This window comes from Carcharodon carcharias, chromosome 6, assembly GCF_017639515.1.
Source record: "Carcharodon carcharias isolate sCarCar2 chromosome 6, sCarCar2.pri, whole genome shotgun sequence".
In the NCBI taxonomy this organism is placed as follows: domain Eukaryota; kingdom Metazoa; phylum Chordata; class Chondrichthyes; order Lamniformes; family Lamnidae; genus Carcharodon; species Carcharodon carcharias.
Window position 1 is genome coordinate 177027637 of NC_054472.1, and position 12417 is coordinate 177040053.

The following is a 12417-nucleotide window of genomic DNA, read 5'->3' on the forward strand; positions in this document are numbered from 1 at the left end:
TAGTGGTGCTTCAGTGGAATGTCTGCTGGACACAGTGGAAGCTGCCGCAATGTCCTTTACTCCCACTCTGGCCGCAGGGAGCCTGCCAGAGTCACCAATCCAGCCTGGGAGACGGTGGCAGCAGCGGTCAGTGTCACCGGAGCACAGAGGAAGTCAGCCATCCAGTGCAGGAAGAGGATGAATGCTCTCATCCGTTCCACCAGGGTCAGTCAACCACCTCATCACTCTCAGCTCACACACTCACAAGCCCGTCACACATCCACAGGGATCTCACACCTCGAGGGACAGCATCACTAACTCTCACACACACCATCACATCTCCATCAGACTCATATCCTCTGGAACTCTCGCCCTCATCCTGAAGCCTCGCCCATGGCCCCGCTCACCCCACAAACATTCCATGCAGTGCCATGTGTCCTGCTCACACTCTCCCCATCTGTTTTCATGCAGGAGAAGCTGGCTCACAACAGCAGGAAGAGGCCCCAGACCGGGGGTAGAGTGGCCCACATTAGACTCCTCACTCACTTTGAGGAGTTTGCCATCGCGGTGACTGGTGAGGGTGGGGACCGTGCCTGCGGTGATGGTGTGGTCAGTGGTGAACACCCAAGTGAGGATCCTGCACCACATCATCCCTCTCTCAACACAAATGTGAGGGCTGTCTCTTCTGTTTTTGACTCTGCTGCCACGCACTAATTATCTCCACAATGGTTCACGGGGAACTCTACCAAGCAACCGACACCCTCAGCCAGCCAGTCCCTCAGCTCCATCCAGGTCCTCACCTCCAGCCTAGAGGACATCTCCTGCATTGAAGAGCTGGAAATGAGCAGCATGGAAGGCCTGTTACAGCCCTCACCCACACCCTGCGCCAGCACAGATACACACACCTTGGTGGGACCTAGATCTAGAGCAGGCTCAGGTTCACAACTTGGTGGTCACCGCACGGACACATGTCTACAGCAGGAGAAGGCAGGTTCAGCCGAGCTCCCCAGCACCCCGAGGACTGCTGGAGAAGCGGCATCTGTGAGGTCTGAGTCAGATGATGAGCCTCTAAATTTGGCCTTCCAACTGGAGAGTCAGCAGAAGGCGGGGGAACATCACGCAGAGCTGTTGGAAGCCCTCAACAGAGTGGCACATGAGTCAGAGGAGTGTGTCCACCTGCTCTCTGATGAAGTGGTGCCCACACATCCGCGTACGGAGGTCTCCATGGGAAGGATGGCAGACGCCATGGTCGTCCAGCAGAATGTGGGGATGAGGGCAGACCTGCATTCCATCGCGGGAGTCATGGGCGAGTTCTTGCAGTGGCAACGCGAGTGGAAACGGGCACCTCAACGTCCCTCCAAGCACTCCTTCCCCACAAGGAGTCAGGCCGGGGTGCTTGGACACCCGAAGGGAGGAGGAGCAGCAGCTGGAGACCCCTGGGTCATCCATTTAGGAATCCCAGAGGCTGTCTGCTCCCTTTGAGTCTCCTTTGCCTGTGGCCCCCTGAACCTTGTCCTTTGTCACTACAGAGGGAGCAGCTGGCCCACAGGAGGACAGCCAAAGCAAGCTGGGGCCTCTAATGCTCTCCAGAGGACCCACGCTAAAGTCATCAGAGGCAACAGGGCCAACCATTGCACAGTCTGTCTCCACCCCTGCTGCGGATGTCAGGGCAGCACCTAGCAGAAGTGGTCAATCTAGAAAAGTCAAGAAACTCTGATCACAAGTGGTTGCACAGGTGAACACATTTTGTCACTTTATAATTTGAAAATATATTCATTTTTACTGAAGAATGCGTAATGTTGTCTTTTAGCTTCATTGACAGGCTTCGCGAATCCTCCCCCTGCAATCGCCCCCCCCATTAGCAATTCAGCGATACACAGCCGGATCACGAGTGATTCTGGAGGGAGAAGTGTGTGTGTGTGGCAGGGCCTTTCGAAGCCTCATGTAAACTCTCTCCCACACACGTGGAGCCTTCATCCATCACACTCATCTCACTGCCCTGAGCATTTTCAATGCTGCCTGCTGGGGTTCTCTTTCAGTTGTCCATCTGAGCTGACCTGCATCTCCGCCCACTCACTGACTGCACAACATGAGGCTCTGCTCACTTTCGATTTTGACAGTGATGGTTGTAGTCAGGTTTTTGATCAGCTCCCTTATCCTTTCCCCTCTTCCAGTCACCCTAGCCGTTTCCCCCATCACTGTCGACCCCCCGGCATCATCTTCCACCTCCCCACTGTCACCTACCAACCTGAACCCTTGTCTTCCCAGGATGTCCGGATGAACGTGCACATTCCCTACCTTCCTGAGAATCCCACCACATTCACATTGACCTCCCTGACTTCCTCCTTTGCACTTCAGGGTCTGTGTCTGCCTCCAAGTCCTCACCAACCACTCTCACCGTCCCTTCCACCACTACCGGTGCACCCTCACCCTCCAACCCTTCTGGTTCCCACTGCCTGCTCCCATACTTACCATTCCCTCCTACCATGCCCACCCTCAACTCACCAACCATGAGGCAGTCATTGACTCCACAGCTCCCTCCCTGCGCATTCACCCGGACATCCTCACCCCTTACTCCATCCACCACCCTTATTCCCTCCTCCACCCTTAATCTCTCCTCTACTCTTACTGCCTCCTCCTTCTGAACACCTTTCTCCTCCCCAGACCCCTTCCCCCTTCCCCTTTCCAATCTCCTTCCCCCTCCAAACTCCTACCCGCCCCCCCTCCGGACTCCTTCTCTTACACCTTCCTTCCCCCTTACATCTATCTCCCCACTTGCTGCATTCTCCCCCATTACACCCTCTTCCCTGTACTCTTTCCCTCCCAACATCACCCCGTCCCTGACATCTTCATCCCCCACCCCCAACTTCATCCACCCCCAGTACAGCTTCCCCTCTCACTCACAGCTGGACCTTCCTCTCCCCTCCCCCGCTCTCGCCGATCATCTGTAGCAGCCTATGGCCAAGACCGTGATGTTCTGAAGCAGACCCGAGACATTGATGGAGACCCCCCACCTTCCGCGAACTGCTTCGCCACGAAGCCATGTCCATGAGAGTCCACCCAGCATGCGCTGTACACGTCCCTCCAGGGTCCAGTAGCCGTAGGGCTCCAGCATCTTCTGCTCCTGGGATGTCGTGATCTGAGCAAGGCCCTAATATAAGACCCGACTTCCATACGTCACATTTGTCCAGACGTGTCCTGGGCCAGCGCGTTTTCCTGCTGTAACAGTAAATCTGGAATCGGGGGACAATTCCGGTTGAGCTTTACTTTGCACTCCATTGGCGGGATGCAGAGCGGGTTCAAAGCGGCCTCCAGAGGGATTGGTGTTCTGCCACGATGGACAGCATTGAATGATTCCGCTGTGCTTTCACACCGGCGTGAAGCCGAGTTTTGGCCTCCTCGCCATATTGTTGCCCCGCCACCCACCTCCCCTCCCCCTCCGCCCACCATGATGCCTGACACCAATGGGGCCAGAAAATTCCGGCCTAGGGATATAAATATAACCATGGCCAGATTTAGGCTTGTGCTAATAAACCTACAGCTTAGGGCCTCCAAAAATGTGGGGCCCCTAAATAAGAAAAAACGGACTCAATATCAAGTTTTATCATAATCGGTTGTTAAAGAAAGATGACATGGGAAAATGACTCTCTAAGTAATAGAGAAATGTGACTAATATGAGAAAAATAATATATGGCTACACAGTTACGAGTCATATTGAGTTCATAAATTTGTGCGGATATAATAATTCACCTCAAACTTTCATGAACATCCATTGAAAAATATTGTAGCTAGACCAAATGAAACATTTCATTCAGTTTCCCTTGCTGCTACCCATAGACTTATTGTCTCTATCTTAAACGTGTTCCACACTGAAATTTTAACTTGTATACTTTGTGTATAACACCCAGCCTGCTGGTTCCAGCTGCATGGCCACATCGGTTGTGCCTCTACCTGAGTCACACAAGGATCCCTTCTCTCTTTGACACAAGGTAAATACTTACTTTATTGAATACGTATGTGTGTAAATACAGCAGCTCAATGTGTTTAGAAGCTTTAAAAGGAATATATCTCTGCCAGAGTGACATAAGTTTGTAAAATTTTACTTGAGGAATTCTGCTCAGTTTTACAGGACTGAGTTCAAAGAGTTTGTCAAAATAAAGTTTACTTGTGTCATATGATAATGCAGCTAACATGGCAAGAAAGTATAATGGCATGCAGCAAAAACCTCTAGAGAAAATAAGTATGTCATGTGCTGGACATTCACTGAATCTTAAACAAAAACAGAAACAGAAATACCTGGAAAAACTCAGCAGGTCTGGCAGCATCGGCGGAGAAGAGTATAGTTGACATTTCAAGTCCTCATGACCCTTCAACAGAACTAAGTAAAATTAGGAAAGGGGTGAAATATGAGCTGGTTTAAGGTTGTGGGGTGGGGGGGTGGTGGTTTTGTTGGGACAAGCAGCCAATGATAGGAGGAGATAACCAAAAGCTGTCACAGACAAAAGAACAAAGAGGTATTGAAGGTGGTGATATTATCTAAAGGAATGTGCTAATTAAGGGTATAAGACAGGACAGATAAGGTACAGATAGTCCTAGTGGGGCTGGGGGAATACTAAAAGGTAGAAATAAACAATGGTGGAAATACATTTAAAAATAATGGAAAAAGGTGGGAAAAGAAAAAATCTATATCAGTTATTGGAAAAAACAAAAAGGAGGGCGAAGAAACGGGGAGGGGGTGGGGATGGAAGAGGGAGTTCAAGATCTAAAATTGTTGAACTCAATATTCAGTCTGGAAGGCTGTAAAGTGCCTAGTCGGAAGATGAGGTGTTGTTTCTCCAGTTTGCGCTGAGCTTCACTGGAACAATGCAGCAAGCCAAGGACAGACATGTGGGCAAGAGAGCAGGGTGGAGTGTTGAAATGGCAAGCGACAAGGAGGTCTGGGTCATGCTTGCGGACAGACCGAAGATGTTCTGCAAAGCGGTCACCCAGTCTGCGTTTGGTTTCTCTAATGTAGAGGAAACTGCATTGGGAGCAACGAATGCAGTAGACTAAGTTGAGGGAAGTGCAAGTGAAATGCTGCTTCACTTGAAAGGAGTGTTTGGGCCCTTGGATGGTGAGGAGAGAGGAAGTGAAGGTGCAGGTGTTGCATCTTCTGTGTTTGCATGGGGAGGTGCCATGGGAGGAGGAGTAGGGGGTGATGGAGGAGTGGACCAGGGTGTCACGGAGGGAACGATTCCTATGGAATGCCACCGGGAAGTGAAGGAAAGATATGTTTGGTGGTGGCTTCATGCAGAAGTTGGCGGAAATGGCGGAGGATGATCCTTTGAATGCGGAGGCTGGTGGGGTGATAAGTGAGGACAAGGGGGACCCTATCATGTTTCTGGGAGGGAGGAGAAGGCGTGAGGGCGGATGCGCGGGAGATGGGCCGGACACGGTTGAGGGCCCTGTCAACGACCGTGGGTGGAAAACCTCGGTTAAGGAAGAAGGAGGACATGTCAGAGGAACTGTTTTTGAAAGTAGCTTCATCAGAACAGATGCAATGGAGGCGAAGGAACTGAGAGAATGGGATGGAGTTCACTGAATCTTGTTGGCCATGCTACAGTTGATTGCTCTTAGATGCAGTAAATTCTGTCGCTGTTGTGCACCAAACATCCACACTCTTCTCTGCCTCTACAAAACGCTGGGCAGTCCTCAAATCACTTTTGGGTCCTGATTCCGCTGTACCAAAGCATCTCTCTGACACTAGGGTGGGAAGCCCATGCAAAGGCTACTCCAGCTGTAGCTGATAGTTATGGCTCAATCATTGATGCTCTTTATCATCCTCACACTGATGAAAGTGAGAGAGGTGATGCAAGGAGAGAAGCTGGCATCCTGTGGGAGAAAATGGAAGAATTAGAGTTTGTATTTATGTTAGAACTTTGGAATCGTTGGATCAGTTCCAGTCAGGCCCCACAGGATGTTGCCCTGCATGTTGTATTTACTGCTTCTATTTAGTAAGCTGTTGTTTTGTGTAACAGCTTTTCTGCTGGTGTTGATAAAAAGTTTCCCTATATAATGATTAAGAAATCATGAATGTATTTTAATTTTGAAGTATTATATAATGCAAACACACATTTTGTAAGATTTGTTTTAATCAGCTTATAATTGTTTCTTTGTGCCTTCACCTTTCTATATATGTAAATGTAAAGCTTTCATATTTATATTTTCGGGACCCTTCCTGTGAGAATAATAAAGGATTATTTTTTATTGTATGGGGCTTCTTGAGTTTGACTTAGTGTAGGAACCTGGGAGAAAACCTGGGAGGCTTCTTAGTCAAACAAAATTAACGTTATTTACACGAGAGCTTCTGTGGCTACTTGTACTTGGCCAGCTCCTCACACAACCATTTTCTAGGAAACTCCTCCTCTACAATTTATTCCCCTGCACTAGCTACACATTGGGTGAATAACTCACATGACCCCTATTTCAGTCGAACTGACCTTAAAGTGACAATCAATACATCCCTCCCCCCTTAACTCTTTTGTACATCATTTTAGTTAACAATTGCTTTATACAATTGAACCAAGAATTTTCTGAATTCTAGAAATAATTACATATGTTGTTAGCCTGGACTTCAATTACACAATACGTACAATAGACCCCATAGTTATAAATTAAGTCTTTGGGGTGGTTTTCAAATTCGTGTCGAAAGGCATAGTTCAACAGGTCTGTGAGGCTTCTGCTGGATTAACATTTTCCGGAATCATACTAACGGGTACCTCCTTCGGTACAGACAATTCATTATCATCAACTTCCACAGGGATGTCCTTGACTTTGTTACAGATCGACCAGAATCTTCAGTGCACACAGGATCACCAACACTTGGTGGTAACCCTGACTTTGGGAGTGCCTCTCTATCCCTCAAGTGGTCAACGTGCTTCCCAACGATCTGTCCCTCTATCTTTACTTGATATGAAAGAGGTCCGGTCTCAGAGACTACCCTTCCAGGAATCTATCTAGGACCGCTACTGAAGTTTTTCATGTACACGTTTTCATTAGTCGAGAACTTCCTAGCCCCACTGTGAGAATTATAACTTGTCTTCTGGTTGCACTGGCTTGACTCTACCCCACTCTGCAAATTTGGAAACACAAGGCTCAAACTCATCCTGAGATGACGCTTCAATAACAGTTCAGCAGGAGGGATACCTGTCATTACGTGTGGGATAGTACGGTAATTCACCAGAAAACATGACACTCTTTTTGCTAAAGATCCACCTGATAGTTTTCTCATGCCAGATTTAAAAATTTGGACTGCTCTCTCCGCTAAGCCGTTTGGTGCTGGGTGGTAGGGCGCTGCCTTTGTGTGTTTTATATCGTTGAGAGTGGTGAAGTTTTGAAACTCCGCACTCGTGAACACTGCCCCAGATTTGGATACAATTACTTCACACAAACCAAGAGTTGGAAAACATGGCCACAGCTTTTCGATGGTCGCCATCGACGTCGGTGTCTTCACCTTGAAAGTTTCTGTCTACTTAGAGTGCGCATCATTTACGAAGGAGAAACATCGTACCCGTAAATGGTCCTACATAATCGACATGGATACGAACCCATGGCCGGCCAGGTCGTTCCCAAGGGTTTAGTGGATCTGTGGCTGGCAGATTTCGCTGCAACTGGCACTGTCGGCAGGGCCTTCCCAGGTTTTCAATATCAGTGTCGACTCCAGGGTACCATACATAATTCCTGGCTGGCGTTTTCATATTCTAGATACCAGGGTGGCGACTGTGCAGTTCCATCAGGAGTCGCTCCCTGCCCGACACAGGAACGACCACTCGCGCTCCCCATAGCAAATTACCATCTTGACAACTAAGTTCATGTTTACGGATCAAGTAGGATTTCATATCCTCTAAAACATCCTCATTTCCCCATCCAGTAAGGATTTTATCTCACACTCTGTATAGCAGTGGATCCCGACTGATCCAGGTTTTGATTTGTTTCGAATGGACTGGTAACGTATTCAAGAAGATTAAGGCTGAGACAATTTCTTGAGGAATAGGTGTACATGTAATACTTACTCTCCAGCGACTCAGGATGTCCACATTCACAATATGTATCTGTCGGTGTTTGAAGGTGTACTCACATGTGGCCAGGATCAATGCCCACCTCTGAATCCTAGCAGAAGCTATCGTTGGAATAGCCTTGTCCTCCTTAAAAAGGCCCAACAGCGGCTTGTGGTCTGAAACAATAGTGAAATGTCTCCCATGTAGATATTGATGGAACTTTTTGACGCTGGAAACTATTGATAGGTCCCCCTTTTCAATTCGTGAACAGCCTCTTTCAGCTACTGATAGTGTTCTTGACACATATCCTATCGGCCTTTCTGAGCTATCATCTATTTCATGGGACAACACTGCTCCAGCGCTATATAGAAAGGCATCACACGTTACATGTCAGTATTAGTTCCTTCGCTGGGTCAAAGTGTACAAGTAGGCGTGAAGACTGCAGCAATTGCTTCACTTTGTTGAAAGCCATTTCCTGAGGAGTTCCCCAAGACCAGCGGTGGTGCTTCTTCAATCGGGGTGTAAGGGGGCCAGCACAATGGATTAATTTGGCAAAAAACGCCCAGGATAATTGACTATTCCTAGAAACGATTTAAATTCAGAAACGTTTGTGGGGGAAGATGTTTCATTTATGGCCCTGACTTTCTCCTTGACAGGGTGTAGACCTTGAGCATTGACTTGTGTTTCAGGTAAGTCACCTCCTTGGCTTGAAAAGTGCACTTTTCCTTTTTGAGGCGAACTCTAGCCTCCTGAATTCTTTTTAGCACCTCTTCTAAATTTGCCAGATGTTTGGCCTCCTTGGCCTCAGTGATGAGAATGTCATCAAGGTATACCACAACCTGTGGCAACCCCTGTAGTAAGCTCTGCATTGTGCATTGGAATATTGCACATGCTGACGAGATAGCAAAAGACAGGCCCATGTACTGAAAAAGCCATTTGTGGATGTTTATCATGACATATCCTCAGGAATCCTCATCCAACTCAAGCTGTTGATAGGCATGACTTATGTCCAGTTTGGTATGTGACTGGGTCCCAGCCAATTTTGCATAAAGATCTTCCATTCATGGAAGAGGATACTTGTCCAGCTTTGCAGCCTGATTGACGGTTTGTTTGTAATCACCGCAAATGTAGATTGGCCTTGTCAGGCTTCAAGATGGGTGCAGCCCATTCTGAAAACTGAACCAGCTGGATAATAACCTAGTTTCTCCAACCTCTTTAGTTCAGCATCCACTTTCTCACGCAGGGCATGTGGTACCGATCCAGGTCTGAAAAATCGGGGAGTGTCTTCCGGATCCACCTAGATTTTGGCTTGTATGCCCCTAATTTTGCCTAACTTGTCCTGGAAGACACTGTCACATTTTCACAACAATTCTGACAATCCCCCTGTCCTCAACTAGAAGATGTCAACCCAATTTAGCTTTATTTTCTTGAGCCAGTCACGGCCCAGAAAGCTTGATTCTTCACCCATTACTACTTCCTTGGGTAGCAGGGCAGACTTGTACACTTTGACCCATTGAAGGAACTAATATGGAAATGTGATGCCTCTCCACATGGCACTGGGCAGTGTTGTCCCATGAAATAGCTGATGGCTCAGAAAGGCCGATAGGATATGTGTCAAGAACACTATCAGTGGCTGAAAGAGGCTGTTCATAAATTGAAAAAGAGGGCCTGTCAATAGTTTTCAGCATCAAAAAGTTCCATCAACATCTACATATAAACATAGAAAATAGAAGCAGGAGTAGGCCATTCAGCCCTTCAAGCCTGCTCCGCCATTCTTTATGCTCATGTCTGATCATCCAACTCAATAGCCTGTTCCTGCTTTCTCCCCATATCCTTTGAACCCTTTTGCCCCAAGAGCTATATCTAACTCCTTCTTGAAAATGTACAATGTTTTGTACTCAACTACTTTCTGTGGTAGTGAATTCCACAGGCTCACCACTCTCCAGGTGAAGAAATTTCTCCTCATTTCAGTCCTAGATGGCCTACCTCACATCTTCAGACTGTGACCCCTGGTTCTGGACTCCCTCACCATTGGGAACATCCTTCCTGCATCTACCCTGTCTAGTCCTGTTAGAATTTTAAAGGTTTCTATGAGATTCCCCCTCATTCTTCTGAACTCCAGTGAATATAATCCTAACCAACTCAATCTCTCCTCATATGTCAGTCCCGCCATCCCAGGAATCAGTCTGGTAAACCTTCACTGCACTCCCTCTATAGCAAGAACATCCTTCCTCAGATAAGGAGACCAAAACTGCACACAATATTCCAGGTGTGGTCTCACCAAGGCCCTGTACAATTGCAGCAAGACATTCCTGCTCCTGTATTCGAACTCTCTCTCTATGATGGCCAACATTCAATTTGCCTTCTTTACCGCCTGCTGCACCTGCATGCTTATCTTCAGCGACTGGTATATGAGGACACCCAGGTGTCGTTGCACATACCCCTCTCTCAATTTATAGCCATTCAGATAATAATCTGCCTTCCTGTTTTTGCTACCAAAGTGGATAACCTCACAATTATCCACATTATACTGCATCTGCCATGCATTTGCCCACTCACTCAGCTTGTCCAAATCACACTGAAGCATCTCTGCATCCTCCTCATAGCTCACCCTCCCACCCAGCTTTGTGTGATCTGCAAATTTAGAGATGTTACATTTAGTTCCCTCATCTAAATCATTAATATATATTGTGAATAGCTTGGGTCCCAGCACTGATCCCTGTGGTACCCCACTAGTCACTGCCTGTCATTCAGAAAAAGACCCGTTTATTCCTACTCTTTGTTTCCTGTCTGCCAACCAGTTTTCTATCCATCTCAATACACTACCCCAATCCCAAGCACATTAATTTTACACGTTAATCTCTTATGTGAGACTTTGTTGAAAGTCTTCTGAAAGTCCAAATAAACCACATCCACTGGCTCCCCCTCATCAACTCTACTAGTTACATCTTCGAAAAATTCCAGTAGATTTGTCGAGCATGATTTCCCTTTCATAAATCCATGCTGACTCTGTCCAATTCTGCCACTGCTTTCCAAGTGCTCAGCTATTAAATCTTTTATAATGGACTCTAGAATTTTCCCCACTACCAATGTTCAGACTGACTGGTCTATAATTCCCTGTTTTCTCCCTTCATCCCTTTTTAAATAGTGGGGTTACATTAGCTACCCTCTGTTCTATAGGAACTATCTATAGAATCTATAGAGTCTATAGAATCTCGGAAGATGACCACCAATGCATCCACTATTTCTAGGGCCACTTCCTTAAGTACTATGGGATGTAGATTATCAGGCCCTGGGGATCTGTCGGCCTTCAATCCCATCAATTTCCCCAACACCATATCCCTACTAATACTGATTTCTTTCAGTTCCTCGCTCTCACTAAACCCTGTGTTCCCCAACATTTCTGGTATGTTATTTGTGTCCTCCTTTGTGAAGACAGAACCTAAGTATGTATTTAGCTGGTCAGCCATTTCTTTGTTCCCCATTAAAAACTTCCCTGTTTCTGATTGTAAGGGACATGGGAGACATTTCACGATTGTTTCAGACCACAAGCTGCTGTTGGGCCTTTTTAAGGAGGACAAGGCTATTCCACCAAAAGCCTCTGCATTGATCCTGGCTGCATATGAGTACACCTTCAAACCCCGACCAGGGGTACATATTGTGAATGTGGACGCCCTGTCACCTGCTTACAGGTACAATGATGATATCACTCACCTTTACTTCTTCCCTGGTGTATGTTTTTAGCTTGGCTGAAGTGCTCTCTAAATTTAAAGCCTGAGCACCCCATCTCAAATACTGGAATGCGTGCTCGCCCATCACAGTGACTTCCATATTTAGAGGCTTCCCATTTACATGGAGTGTTATGGTGATTGGCTCTGGGTCACCATCCTTGAGGTTGAAAAGAGAGTAAATATCAGACTTACTGGTACCAGGATCTTCCACACTGTGTCCTTGTAACGCCTTGTTGGATTGGTTATTCCACTGCCTGGGCCTAGCCCTGCATTGCCTCCTCAGGTGTCGTTTTTTTTCTACAATTACGGCACTCTGCCTCCTTAACTCGACAAGATAACATTGGACCTTAGGAATCACTGCCCGGCTGCCTCTGCTGCATCTTTTAGTTCTGTGGCTTACTGGAACTGTTTACCTTTTTCCAGAGGCTTCAGCTAATATGGTGCCACGACTGGCTGCTGGTTCCCACCCTAACTGGTGCACAGCGCCGCTTTGCGCACCCTGCAGTTCCGATGCATCTGCCTCAGCGCTTTCCATAGCGAGCGCAATATCCATCACGTGTTTGAAATCCATATCAACTTCCGCTAACAACCGACATTGTATGGCATCGTTACACACACCACAGGCTAATCGATCCCGCAGCATATCGTTTAGGGGCATGCTAAAGTTGCAA